A 13260-nucleotide genomic window follows, 5' to 3' on the forward strand; every position below is an offset into this window, starting at 1 on the left:
CTCTCTCTCTCTCTCTCTCTCTCTCTCTCTCTCTCTCTCTCTCTCTCTCTCTCTCTCTCTCTCTCTCTCTCTCTCTGTCTGTCTGTCTGTCTCTCTCTCTCTAACCTCTTTTCTCTTTCATCTCCCCTTATAAGAGAGAAAAACGAATGTCTTCATACAAACAGCTAAACTGTACCGATTATTCCTTGTTTAAAAAAGAAATATAACATTTACGCACAAAATAATTCCCTCGCTATCAATATATTTACCACGTTTTCTCGTATGTATCATGTATAGTTACTATACATTTTTTGTTAAGGAGCTCTTTTGGGCTGACCCCAGAGAACCCATTTAGAGAACCCCGATCCCTGCGGGATATTATGTTACGAAAGCCTACTGCAACCCCGGTTGGGGGACGCCGGCAGACTACTCATTCATCACCGCGGCAACCCTTTGGGCGAAGGAGTAAAGGAAAGGTCTGCAAGAGCAGCGGAAAGAGTTCTTCAACTTCCGGAATTGGGTTCTCTGCCTTCAGCTGAATAAAACTCTTTGGCACAGACGAACTCAGCCGAAAGTGCCTGAAACCCTTAACTATGCCCCCGTCCTTCCTCTGAGTAACGTCGTCAGGCGTTTACCATAACATAATCGATAAAGATCGTCAACGTAGATAAGGGGTCAAAGTTTATCACCTCTCACAAAGTACAGTACGTGGAGCGAGGAAGTGGAGGAGCAGGAGAAGGAGGAAGAAGAAAAGGATGAAGAGAAGAAGAAGGAGGAGGAGGAGGACGACTGGGGAGGTAGAAGAGGAGGAAAAAGAAACGGAAGAGTAGGAGGAGGACGAGAAGGAAGAAGAGGAGGAGGAGGACAAGAAGGAGGAGAAGGAGGAGGAGGAGAAAGAGGAGAGGGAGTATCTAGTCTAAAATAAACGGCGCTTCTATCCTTGGGGACAATATCGCACCGACAAAGTGGACCCAAGTGTCTTGACAGCATCTTTTGTGCAGTCGATATTCTAGTGACTTTAGTAACATCCGTACGGACAAAGTCCCTCAATATTCTTTTGTTATTGGAGACTTATCTCTCTCACTCCCTCTCTCTCTCTCTCTCTCTCTCTCTCTCTCTCTCTCTCTCTCTCTCTCTCTCTCTCTCTCTCTCTCTCTCTCTCAATATTCTTTTGTTATTGAAAACTTGTCTCTCTTCCTCTCTCTCTCTCTCTCCCTCTCTCTCTCTCTCTCTCTCTCTCTCTCTCTCTCTCTCTCTCTCTCTCTCTCTCTCTCTCTCTCTCTCTCTCTCTCTCTCTCTCTCTCTCTCTCTCTCTCTCTCTCTCTCTCAATATTCTTTTGTTATTGAAAACTTGTCTCTCTCCCTCTCTCTCTCTCTCTCTCTCTCTCTCTCTCTCTCTCTCTCTCTCTCTCTCTCTCTCTCTCTCTCTCAATCTTTTATTTTCTAGTCTCTCTCTCTCTCTCTCTCTCTCTCTCTCTCTCTCTCTCTCTCTCTCTCTCTCTCTCTCTCTCTCTCTCTCTCTCTCTCTCTCTCTCTCTCTCTCTCTCTCTCTTTCTCCATATATCACCTTTACTACTCCTATGACAACACCTATTATGTGCAATACCGTCGCCAAAAATATTCTAGTGTTTATTGTTGACAAAATACGAAGAGGTGAAGTCATAAAATTGTCAATGGGTAGAGTAAAGGAGGGAATCAGAACGAATGGATAGAAGAAATCAAGGTTGTCCAGTATTGTTTTTGAGTGAAGATGCCTTCAGTCATATTCTTGAAGGAGGATAGAACGGAGGAAAATGAGTAAGAGTAGCATGGAGAGGGGGAGGGGGAGGAGGAGGATTTGGAGGAGGAAGAGAAAGATGAGGAAGACGGGGGGGACACATAAGCTATGTTTACTTTGCAGAGAGCGAGGCTTTCTGGCGACAAATGTATTGCAAATAGCGCTGACGTGGCATAACCTCCTCCGGCCCGGTTGTCTTTTGTTTCAGAGGCCCGGCCTCCCGTCGAGACGCGTGCTAAGGGCTTCCGGATACCTCAGATGTCTCTCGCAAATCTATTCAGTGTGAGCCAGGCCGCGTTTACAACAACGGGAATTGCTTCTCCACAGACAATGATATGGAGTTGAACGAGTTTTACTGAAGCCTCTGGTATAGATATCTGTGATATCTGTGTTATGTTAATTTAGGGTTTTCGTGTTACCGGACGGTACGATGAGGATGAGGAAGAGGATGAGATTTAGGATGAAGATGAGAAGGAGAAAGAGGAGGAGGAGGCGAAGGAGGAGGAGGAGTAGGAGGGGGAAGAGGAGGAGGAGGCGAAGGAGGAGTAGGAGGGGGAAGAAGAGGAGGAGGAGGGAGGAGAATAGTTGCCGGTTGTTAATTATTTTAATTTGAAACACTAAAGAAAAGATTACCAAAACTGATACAGATAACTTGGCCCGGGCCGGAGATGGAAGAGATAGGAAATGAACACGAGTATTGGGGAGTGTTGCTCTCTGACGACAGTCTCAGGGGGCCATCTCACTAGAAGGGACCCATTCTTCGTCACAGCGTCACACCCTCTGCTTCAAGAGAAGGAATAGTTTCAGACGGAGTGACGTTACAACAGACTCCAGCCGAGTCTTTGTGACGTGGCACCCGTGACCAGGTCAGGGCAACGGGGGAATTGTCACCTCATCCCCGCCACCCACCACCCCCACCCCCACCTCCACTCACCCCCAAGTGACAGACAGGGCAGGGCCAACTTCGCGGGACGTCAAGTAAAAAGTGTCATCGGAGACAAGGAGTGATAGAGGGTGGGACGGTGAGGAGGGACGGGTGGGAAGGACGATCACCTAAGGTAGGGGAAGTGGAAAAGAAATAGGGAGAGAGGGAGGGACGAACGTAAGGAAAGAGAGAGGGAAGGAGAGAAGGAGGAAGGGAAGGAAGTAGGGATAGAAGGGAGGGAGAAGATAGAAAGAAGGGAAAGAACACAGGGGCAAGAAAGGTAGCATCCCAATGGAATATCAAAGGAAAACGCGACTAAAGGAAGGACAGAGAGGGAAAGGTAGTTGCAGTGGGATGCGCTAAGAAAATGACAGTGATGAATGAGGATTATAAAGGAAAAATAAAAAAATATGAGGTGAAAGCATTTATTAAGATGATGAGAGCAGGTAAGGCACTTGGGTTGGATGGGTGTCATGCAGTGTCTAAAAAAGGGAGGTACAGTGATGGTGGATTGGCTGGTAAGGTTATTTGATATTTGATAAAAAAAAAAAAAAGTGTAGAGTGCCGGAGGACTGGAGGAGTGCCTGTATAGTTCCATTTTACAAGGGAAAAGGAGATAAATGTAAGTGTAGTATTTTCAGAGGGATCAGTTTGTTGAGTGTAGTTAGGAAGGCTTATGGGCGGGTTTTGATTGAGATGATTAAGAGTGGAACAGAGGGAGTAATTGGTGAAGAACAGGGTGTGTTTAGGACAGGCAGGAGTTGCGTGGATCAGATTCCTTTGGTAAGGCAGATATGTGACAAGGTAGACAGGAAGATACTGTGGGAGGTATTGCAGATATATGGGATAGGAGGAAAGCTGTTAAGAGCAGACAAGAATTTTTACGAGAGTAGTAGAGTCCGTGTTAGAATTAGAAATGGAGAGAATGAGTAGTCTGTGGTAAAGGTGGGACTTCGCCAGTGATACGTCATGTCGCCATGGCTGTTTAACTTATACATAAATGGGGTTGTGCGAGATGTAATGGGCAGGGGATTGAAGATGGTTAAAGAAATTTTAGAAAAGTGGGAGATAAGCCAGTTTTTGTTTGCTGACGACACTGCGATTGTAGCAGGATCGGAGAAGGGAAAGGAAGTAGGTGACGGAGTTTGGGAAGGTGTGCGAAAGAAAGAAATTGAAGATAGCTGTGGGTAAAAGTAAGGTGATGAGATGTACAAAGGGAAGGATAGCAGCATATTGGAAGTGTGTATTATGGGAGAGAGGCTGGAGGAAGTGGATAGCATTAGATACTTAAGTACGAATGTGGTGGGAAAGGGATGAGTGGAGATATAGGTGGAATGTAGATTGAGAAAAGCAAGTAGATGTCTTGAGAGATTAAAAAGATTAAAAAGTATAATGAAAAATAAACAATTGGGAATAGATGCTAAGAGGAGATTGTATGAAGGTGTGATTGTGCCGACAGCACTGTATGGGACAGAGACATGAAACATAAAAGAGGAAGAAAGAGTTTAAATATATTTGAAATTAAATGTCTGAGAAGCATGGTAGGAATTACTAGGCTAGATTGAGTGAGAAACGAGGAGGTGAGGAGGAGAACGGGGACGGAAAGGTAGTTGGAAGATAAAGTTAATGAGAGAGTATTTGGATGGTTTGGACACATGGAAAGAACGAATGAAGAAAGATTAGAAAAATAAATATGGATGGCAGAGTAAGATGGAGTGAAAATGAGAGGACCGAGGATGAGGTGGATGGATGAGGTAAAAGGTGCGTTGGGAAAGAGAGGGATGTCTGTTGAGGAAGGAAAGGAGAAGAAAGAGGATATGGGTGAGTGGAGAATGGTTGTGTATGGATGATGCTGTGATGCATGGAAGGGATTGGGTGGGAGATGGGGGGTTAAGGAGTAGGTGTGAATGATATTTTGACGCATTCCGAAGGGATTTCTCCTCCGTCTTCTCTTTTTCTGCATGAGGAGATGGAGAGGGGGGTCGCCGATTAAATGAAGCGGCCTTGCTGTGGATGTGCTGTGTCTTGCTATATAGCATCTGACTCAGAGCAATGGACGAGATGCAGGAATAACCCGTCGTCCAGGAGTCAAGACATATAAGTATGTATGTATGTATGTATGTATGTATCTATGTACGCGTTTATGTATGTATGTATGTATCTATGTACGCGTTTATGTATATATGTATGTATGTATGTGCGTATGTATTAATATTATCATTATTATTATTTCTACTATAATCATTATTATTATTATTATTATTGTTATTATAATTATTGTTATTATTATCGCTACTATTATCATTTATTATTATCATTATTATTATTATTATTATTATCATTATTATTATTGTTATTATTATTATTATTATTATTATTGTTATCATCATTATTATCATTATTATTATTATTGTTATTATTATTATTATTATTATTATTATTATTATTATTATTATTATTATTATTATTATCATTATTATTACTATTATTATTGTTATTATTATTACTATCATTATTATTATTATCATCATCATCATTATTATTATTATTATCATTATTATTATTATTATTATCATCATTATTATTATCATCATTATCTTTTTTGTATCATTATTATTTTTGTTATTATTACTGAGGGACTACTTGCATGGCAATATGCAGTCAACACTTTAAAGAGTGTTGGGGTCAACCTCACCTCTACGGACCTAAGCCGCCCATCATTTTCCTATGTTAGTTTAAGATATCTATTCATAAACAAATTGAGAGACAGCTCGATAGCGCAGTGAATTTGGCAACCACTAACCCAGCGTTCTGGGTTCGATTCCTGCCCAGGGTTGAAATAACTTCAATAACGCTACATTGCGAGCCTATACTCCAACTCTCGTGGGCAAGGAGTTAGGTGTGTATGTAACGTTACAGCATTACCCATAGATCGGGAATATATGATTTCAGTGATCTCATCCGGTGGATAATATTTGTCGATCACGAGTCCAACACGTGATCCAAGATCATGGTAAATTACAGTGTTTCTACTCCAGTTCCTCCTTTATGAACCTCTTCTTTACAACTCTTTTTTACTCTATCTCTTCCTGATACTCCTGTGGAGAGGGGTGGTGGAGAACTCCATCACTGTGTCGTAAAAGGCAAAAAATATGGGACGACGAGAGAGGATTAGTGATCTTCCAATCTGCAGACACCAAAGTCAAATCATGGATCATCTTCTCGTTACCTGCCCCCCCCCTTGAGTCCGATACACACAACATCCGTAGACCTCTGTCAGGTCAACGACAAAGCAAAGGCATGTCTGTCTTTCTGGCGTGACACGATATGATATGATCTGCATTTCCAACCTATGATAGGTGAATCTGTATTTCCAACCTATGATAGGTAAATCTGTATTTCCAACCTATGATAGGTGAATCTGTATTTCCAACCTATGATAGGTGAATCTGTATTTCCAACCTATGATAGGTAAATCTGTATTTCCAACCTATGATAGGTGAATCTGTATTTCCAACCTATGATAGGTAAATCTGTATTTCCAACCTATGATAGGTGAATCTGTATTTCCAACCTATGATAGGTGAATCTGTATTTCCAACCTATGATAGGTGAATGTGTATTTCCAACCTATGATAGGTGAATCTGTATTTCCAACCTATGATAGGTGAGTGTGTATTTCCAACCTATGATAGGTGAATCTGTATTTCCAACCTATGATAGGTGAATGTGTATTTCCAACCTATGATAGGTGAATCTGTATTTCCAACCTATGATAGGTGAGTGTGTATTTCCAACCTATGATAGGTGAATCTGTATTTCCAACCTATGATAGGTGAATGTGTATTTCCAACCTATGATAGGTGAATCTGTATTTCCAACCTATGATAGGTGAATGTGTATTTCCAACCTACGATAGGTGAAGGCAATGGAACCCTTGCAGACTCCAACCAGAACTCTAGTAACTGGACCAATAAACGTGCATGGTTGTAGTAACAGATGAGAGTAAAAGAGAAGAGATTGGCGGTACGCTTGTGAATAGAAAGATGGATATGTCAGAGTTGAGTAAATCTGTTTTGAAAAGAAGGGATGAGTTTAAGTTTATGAGTGTAGTGGGGAGGATCTCAGGAGTGATGAATGATGGAGGGATGGAAGGAGTGGTTCTGTTGGTAAGACAGGAAAGTGTGTGATGGAGTGGAGGGAAGTGTCTGAGAATAATGTGGGTGAAAGTGAAATTAGGATAGGATATGTAAGTTTTTGTGTGTGTATTCGTTCTTCATAGTGAAAAAGCTGAAGAGGAGAAGGAGGCCTTTTGTGTCTATCTAAATGAATATATAGAGTTTTTAGGAGGTATGTTGATGTAGTGGTTTTGGGAGATCTCAACGCTAGTGTTGGATATGAACCGATAGATGGCGTAGTGGGAGGTTCGGGGTGTCAGGTGATCACCATAATGGAGAGATATTAGAGATGTGTTAAGAAAGGGAGTTGATAGTAGCAAACAGTGTTTAAGAAGAGAGACAAGTATAGATATACATGGAAAAGAGTGATAGGGTAAAGGTGATTGATTGAGCATTAATGAACTATGTAATGGTACCTAAAGTGAGAAATAGAAGAGCTCTGGTTGTTTATGTTTTTAGGGAGACATCAGGGGAGTGTCAGATCATTATTTGATGGAATAGGAATTGAGAGTATAGGAAAAGTGGAAGAGAAAAAGTGGAGTAGAAGAAGAATGGATATGTTTCAATATGTTTTGGAAGAAAATAAAGGAGGTAAGGGGAAGCTGGGTAGAGTATCTCAGAGATTTGTTGAGTGTTCAGGAGGCTAGAGAAGGATTGATTGTGGCAGAAGGAGATGCTAGGAAGATGACTAGGATGGGAAAAGAAATTTATAGAGATAAAGGAAAAGACGAGATAGAAAGAGCATTGAAAGTGGTGAAAGCTTATAAGGAGCCTGAGTCAGATGGGTGTCACGTGGAATATCTGACGAAGGGAGGAACATTTTTAGGGAATTGGCTACTGTAGTTCTTCAGTGTGTGCCTAAGGGAGGGGAGTGTTCCAGAGGACAGGAGGACACCTTGTATAGTTCCTTTTTGCAAAGGAAAAGGGGGAAAATATAAATGTAATAGCTTTAGAAGAAACAGTCTCATAAGTGTACTCGATAAGTCACATGGCGGGGAGTTGAGAGGATCAGGAGAGGAACAGAGGGAGGAATTGGGAAAATGTGAGTTTAGGAAAGGAAGAGGATGCGTTGATCAGATTTTTGTAGTAAAGTAGATATGCGAAATGATTTTGGCAAAAAGGTGGGGATTTCCTTGGCCTTATATAGATTTGAGGAAGGCATATGACAGGGTAAACAGGAGGGCATTATGGGAGGTTACGCAGTTGTTTGGAATAAGGGGAAGGCTGTTGCGTGCAATCAAGAAATCATATGTGAATAGTAGAACTAGTCTTAGAGGAGTTAAAAATGCGGAGAATGAGTGGATTGAGTTGAGGATGCAGCTGCCCTAGGTTTATGTAATGCCATGATGGTTCATTAACGTGTGCATGGACGGAGTGATACGGGGACTAAGTGCGAGGGTGTTGGCGGGGCTTTGCGGAGAGAGAAAGAGAGAGAGAGAGAGAGAGAGAAGAGAACTGGGAGGCGAGCCAGTAGTTTCAGACAACAATGCATATTTGGTTAGGTCAGAGGATTTAAGGTAGTTTGTGGTGCATGAGAGGAAAAATCTAAAAGTTAATGTGGGCAAAAGTAAGGTGATGAGATGTACAAGGGGAAAGGGTAGCAGTGAGTTGTATGTAAGTCTTAAAGGAGAAAGACTGCAGGAAGTGAGAAGTTTTAAGTATTTCGAGTCACGTGTGGCAGGGAATGGAGGAGTGGACGTCGAGGTAAATTATAGAGGAAGGGAAGAAATAGATGTCTCACTTTATATCCATATCTATCTATATACATACATACATATATATTGTAACGTAATATTAGATATTACGTCATATGTGTAATTATGTTATAGAATTGTGTTCCTTTGTATTACATAACTATGTTCATATTTCTTGTCTATGTATGTATTGTAACAATGTTAAGCAGTAACGCCCGTCCACTATATGTAATCTTGCCTACGTGCGGAGAAAGGTGCGCACTCTTGTAGAACAAACAGACAAGCGAAATCCTGAATAGTTCGGAGCGCACAGATTTGACAGTTACTAAATAAGTGGATTGTTCAAGCGAGTCGAGGGTCTTAAAACTACCCATGTTGACGTGTGTTAACTTACCCTCCTCCCCCCCTTTCGCTCACCCGCACCCTTAACCGGAAGTATCCCGCTTCCGGTCCAATGGTATATAAGCGGTGGAAATCGCTCACTCCTTGTCATTTTCTCACATATTGATCTCTTGATAAAAACTAGAAGTTTAGATTCATGAGACGATTTGTGTGAAGTGATCACCCTTTTTGCCTACATTACGTGTCTGATATACATTGCATTACTTTATACTTATATTTGTACTTATTACTTATTTTGATGCATGTTCCTGATCTCTTTGTACTTAGATAGTACCATATTGTATACGTATCTTGTGTTTCTTATTTGAACGATAATTTCCATATTCTTATAATCGTGTAACGGTCCCATTGACCCTACTGCCCATTCTCTTTTGTGTTGATTGCCTGTAAATATTTTCCATATTAATAATTTCGTTTACTAGTTTTATCGCTAGTTTAATATTCCTTTCCTGGAATCTTCTTTGTTACCTTTACTTCTAGTCTTACGAATTATCTAGGCCCTGACCAGATAGTTCAGTCCTACAGTGGCTTCTAGAAGTGAGCTGGTTCTTAAGCACTTATCCGTTATACGTAACGTCTCTTCACTAACCAGCCCGTCCCGTAACAAAGTGGCGACCCTTGCCAAGGATATTTTATCAGGTATTTAACACATTCTTTTAGAGATGGATGATATAATTCAAGAATTCGTTCAAAATCCCAAGGTAAGTTTCTTAAAGAAACAAACTAAAGACACTTTGATAGAAATAGGCAAGCACTTTGGAGTAGACATTGATACAAGTTTGCGAAAGAAAAAATTACTTCAGGAACTCGTTGAAAATCTGATCGAAGATGAGATCTTATCTCCAGAAGAGATTACAGCTATACAAATTCCTTCAAATAGGTTAGAAATAGAGGCACGACTAACCGAACTTAAGATTAAGGAGATTGAATTAAAGGTCAGGAGAGTAGAAATTGAGGAGGAAGCTAAATTGAAACAAATGCAAATTGAGGCAGAATTTAAAGCTAAAGAGGAGGAAACTAAACTGAAACAAATGCAAATTGAGGCAGAATTTAAAGCTAAAGAGGAGGAAACTAAACTGAAACAAATGCAAATTGATGCAGAATTTAAAGCTAGAGAAGAGGAAGCTAAAGTGAAACAAGTAGCTAAAGAGGAGGAAACTAAACTGAAACAAATGCAAATTGAGGCAGAATTTAAAGCTAGAGAAGAGGAAGCTAAAGTGAAACAAATAGAAAGAGAGAACGAAACTAAAGTCAAATTGGCAGAGTTAGAATTAAAGAAGGCAGAAGTAGAAGCTAGGATTGTTGATAGACAACCCGTAGTTCAGGAAGGTCATATAGATATTTCCAAGTATGTAAAACTTCTACCCCAATTTTCAGAAGGAGAGCCAGAAACTTTCTTTCTTCAGTGGGAAAAATTGGCGCAACAGTTGCAAATCCCTAAAGAAAATTGGCCATTAATCATTCAAACGCAATTTAAGGGTAAGGCTCAGCAAATTTATACTTCTCTTTCAGAAGCAGAAAGCGAGTATGATAATATGAAAGCTTGTATTTTAAAAGCTTATGAACTAATACCAGAGGCCTATAGACAGAAATTCCGTAATTATAGGAAGACACCTCAGTTAACATACGTAGAATATGCGGCTCAACAAGAGAGGTTATTCAATAGGTGGTGTTTGGCTAGTGAAACGGACACCTTAGATAGACTTAAACAGTTGATTTTATTGGAGCCGTTTAAGAATACCTTAGAGACAGATCTTAGGATTTTTATAGATGATCATGTTCCCGAAACTTTAACTAAAGCTGCTGTATTGGCTGATGAGTTCACACTAAATCATAAACCTAAGTCAAGACAAATGGAATCCCAAAAGTCAAAGTCATATATTCCAGATTCAACAAAATACTCTGATCCTTGGTCCCCAAAGAAACGCTTTGAAAATCAGTCTAGCCCATCACATTTCAGTTACAGGTCTGATTTCAATCAATATCCTCCAAACCAACCTTGGCAAAGAATGGAAAGGTTTAAGACTAATCCCCCTGTAGCTTGTTCATATTGTAAACAGGTTGGCCATCACATTTCTAATTGCAGAAAGAGACTGACACCCTCATTCTCCAATAAGACACCAACTCTTGTAAGTAATATAAAATCAGATGATTCAAAATCCTCTATTCAGGATAAACTACCAAAGAAGCCGGTATTGTCAAGTAATGTAGAACCCCCCTCATCAGATCATGATCCTTGTTTCAAACCATTTGTATCTTCAGGAACTATATCTCATAGTAGTAGTTCACAACAATATCCTATTTCCATACTCCGAGACACAGGAGCAAAGCAAAGTCTGATTTTAAATTCTGTCTTGCAGAATCTGGGTGAGTCATATACAGGTTATGATATATTGATAGAAGGAGTTGGAGGAATTGTAAAATGTCCATTACATAATGTTTTCTTGCGGTCTGATTTAACAACCGGAATGGTTAAAGTAGCAGTAGTAGACTCTCTTCCCATAGTAGGAATATCCTTATTGTTGGCCAATGACATCGCTGGAAGCAAAGTCATTTCTCCCTTAATAACAAATAACCCTAAGACCTCAGTAGAACCTTCAGATAACTTAGTTGTTTCCCGCTTGTGCTGTAACCAGATCTCAGTACAAGAAATCTGAAGAGGAGACCTATAATTTAGAATCCCTATTCTCCCAAACTGACCCATCTTCTTCTTCACCAGTTTCTCTATCTAGAGCAGAATTAATCAAAGAACAGAAGTCAGATCCGTCTCTTAAAAATTTGTACGAGATTGTTTCATCTCCAGAAGAAGTTGAAAATATGTCACGAGGTTTCTATATAGAAAACGGAGTCCTAATGCGAAAATGGAGAGCATCCACCGCAACCGCTGACCAGCCATGGCAAATAAGGAATCAAATAGTCCTCCCTCTTGGTTTCAGGAATAATGTTCTAAGATTGGCTCATGATACTCCCTTAGCAGGTCACTTAGGGGTAAGAAAGACCTTGTTCAACATAACCCAACATTTCCATTGGCCCACGGTTGTCAAAGATGTTGCCCAATATTGTAAAACATGTCATACATGTCAACTTGTAGGTAAGCCCAACCAGAAAATTGTAGAAGCTCCACTCCATCCCATTCCTGTAATGGAAGAGCCATTTAAAAAAGTTCTTATTGACTGTGTAGGACCTTTACCTCCTTCACGTAAAGGAAATCAGTACATTCTCACAATCATGTGTATGAGCACTCGTTTTCCAGAAGCAAGTCCTTTGAAAAATATTAAAGCTCAAAACATAATCAGAGAAATGTTGAAATATTTCACTATGGTAGGATTTCCCAAGAACATTCAAAGTGATCAAGGAAGTAATTTTCTTTACAACAAGTTTAGAGAAACTCTTGTAACACTAGGTATAAATCATGTAACTTCCTCCGCCTATCATCCTCAATCACAAGGTGCTCTAGAGCGCTTTCACCAAACGCTCAAGACAATGTTAAGAATCTTCTGTGCTGAGAACACTCGAAATTGGGAAGACGGACTCCCCTTTTTGTTGTTCGCCACCCGAACAACAATTCAAGAAAGCCTTGGATTCAGCCCGTCAGAATTAGTCTTCGGTCATGAAGTCCGTGGTCCCCTAAAGATACTTCATGAACAATGGATGAAAGAAGAACCACCAGTTCCTTCTTTGAAATACGTGTCCCAGGTCACCGAGAAGTTGTTAGAAGCTTGGAAGTTGGCAAGAGAGAACTTGACGAATGCTCAACGAGTAATGAAAGGTCGGTATGATAAAAATTCTAAACTTAGAACTTTCTCTCCAGGAGATCAAGTGTTACTTTATCTTCCCATACCAGGAGATCCATTGCAGGCTAAATACAAAGGACCCTATGAAGTCTTGTCCAGAGCCAGTGATCTCAACTACATAATCAAAACTCCAGACAGAAGTTCCCGTCTCTGTCACATAAATACCTTAAAACCTTATCATTCCAGAGATCCAATTCCAATTTGCAGCTCTACCACAATAGAATCGGAAGAGCCTCCTGATAACCTGCCTAATCCTCCTGAGATTCCCTTGGAAAACTCTCAGATACTACAAAATCTTCAGATAAAAGTAGGACACTTATCTGAGAAACAAGGTAAAGACATTCTTTCTCTCTTAAGAAGTTTTCCAAAATTATTTCTAGATTCCCCAAGATTCACTTCTTTGATAGAACATGAAATAATTCTAGACTCGCCAAGAGCTATCAAACAAGCCCCTTATAGAGTCAATCCAAAAAAGAAGGAGTTCATAAAAGCAGAAATAAACACTCTGCTT

Source organism: Oratosquilla oratoria, chromosome 1, assembly GCF_046742065.1.
Source record: "Oratosquilla oratoria isolate Oo_2021 chromosome 1, ASM4674206v1, whole genome shotgun sequence".
NCBI classification, from domain to species: domain Eukaryota; kingdom Metazoa; phylum Arthropoda; class Malacostraca; order Stomatopoda; family Squillidae; genus Oratosquilla; species Oratosquilla oratoria.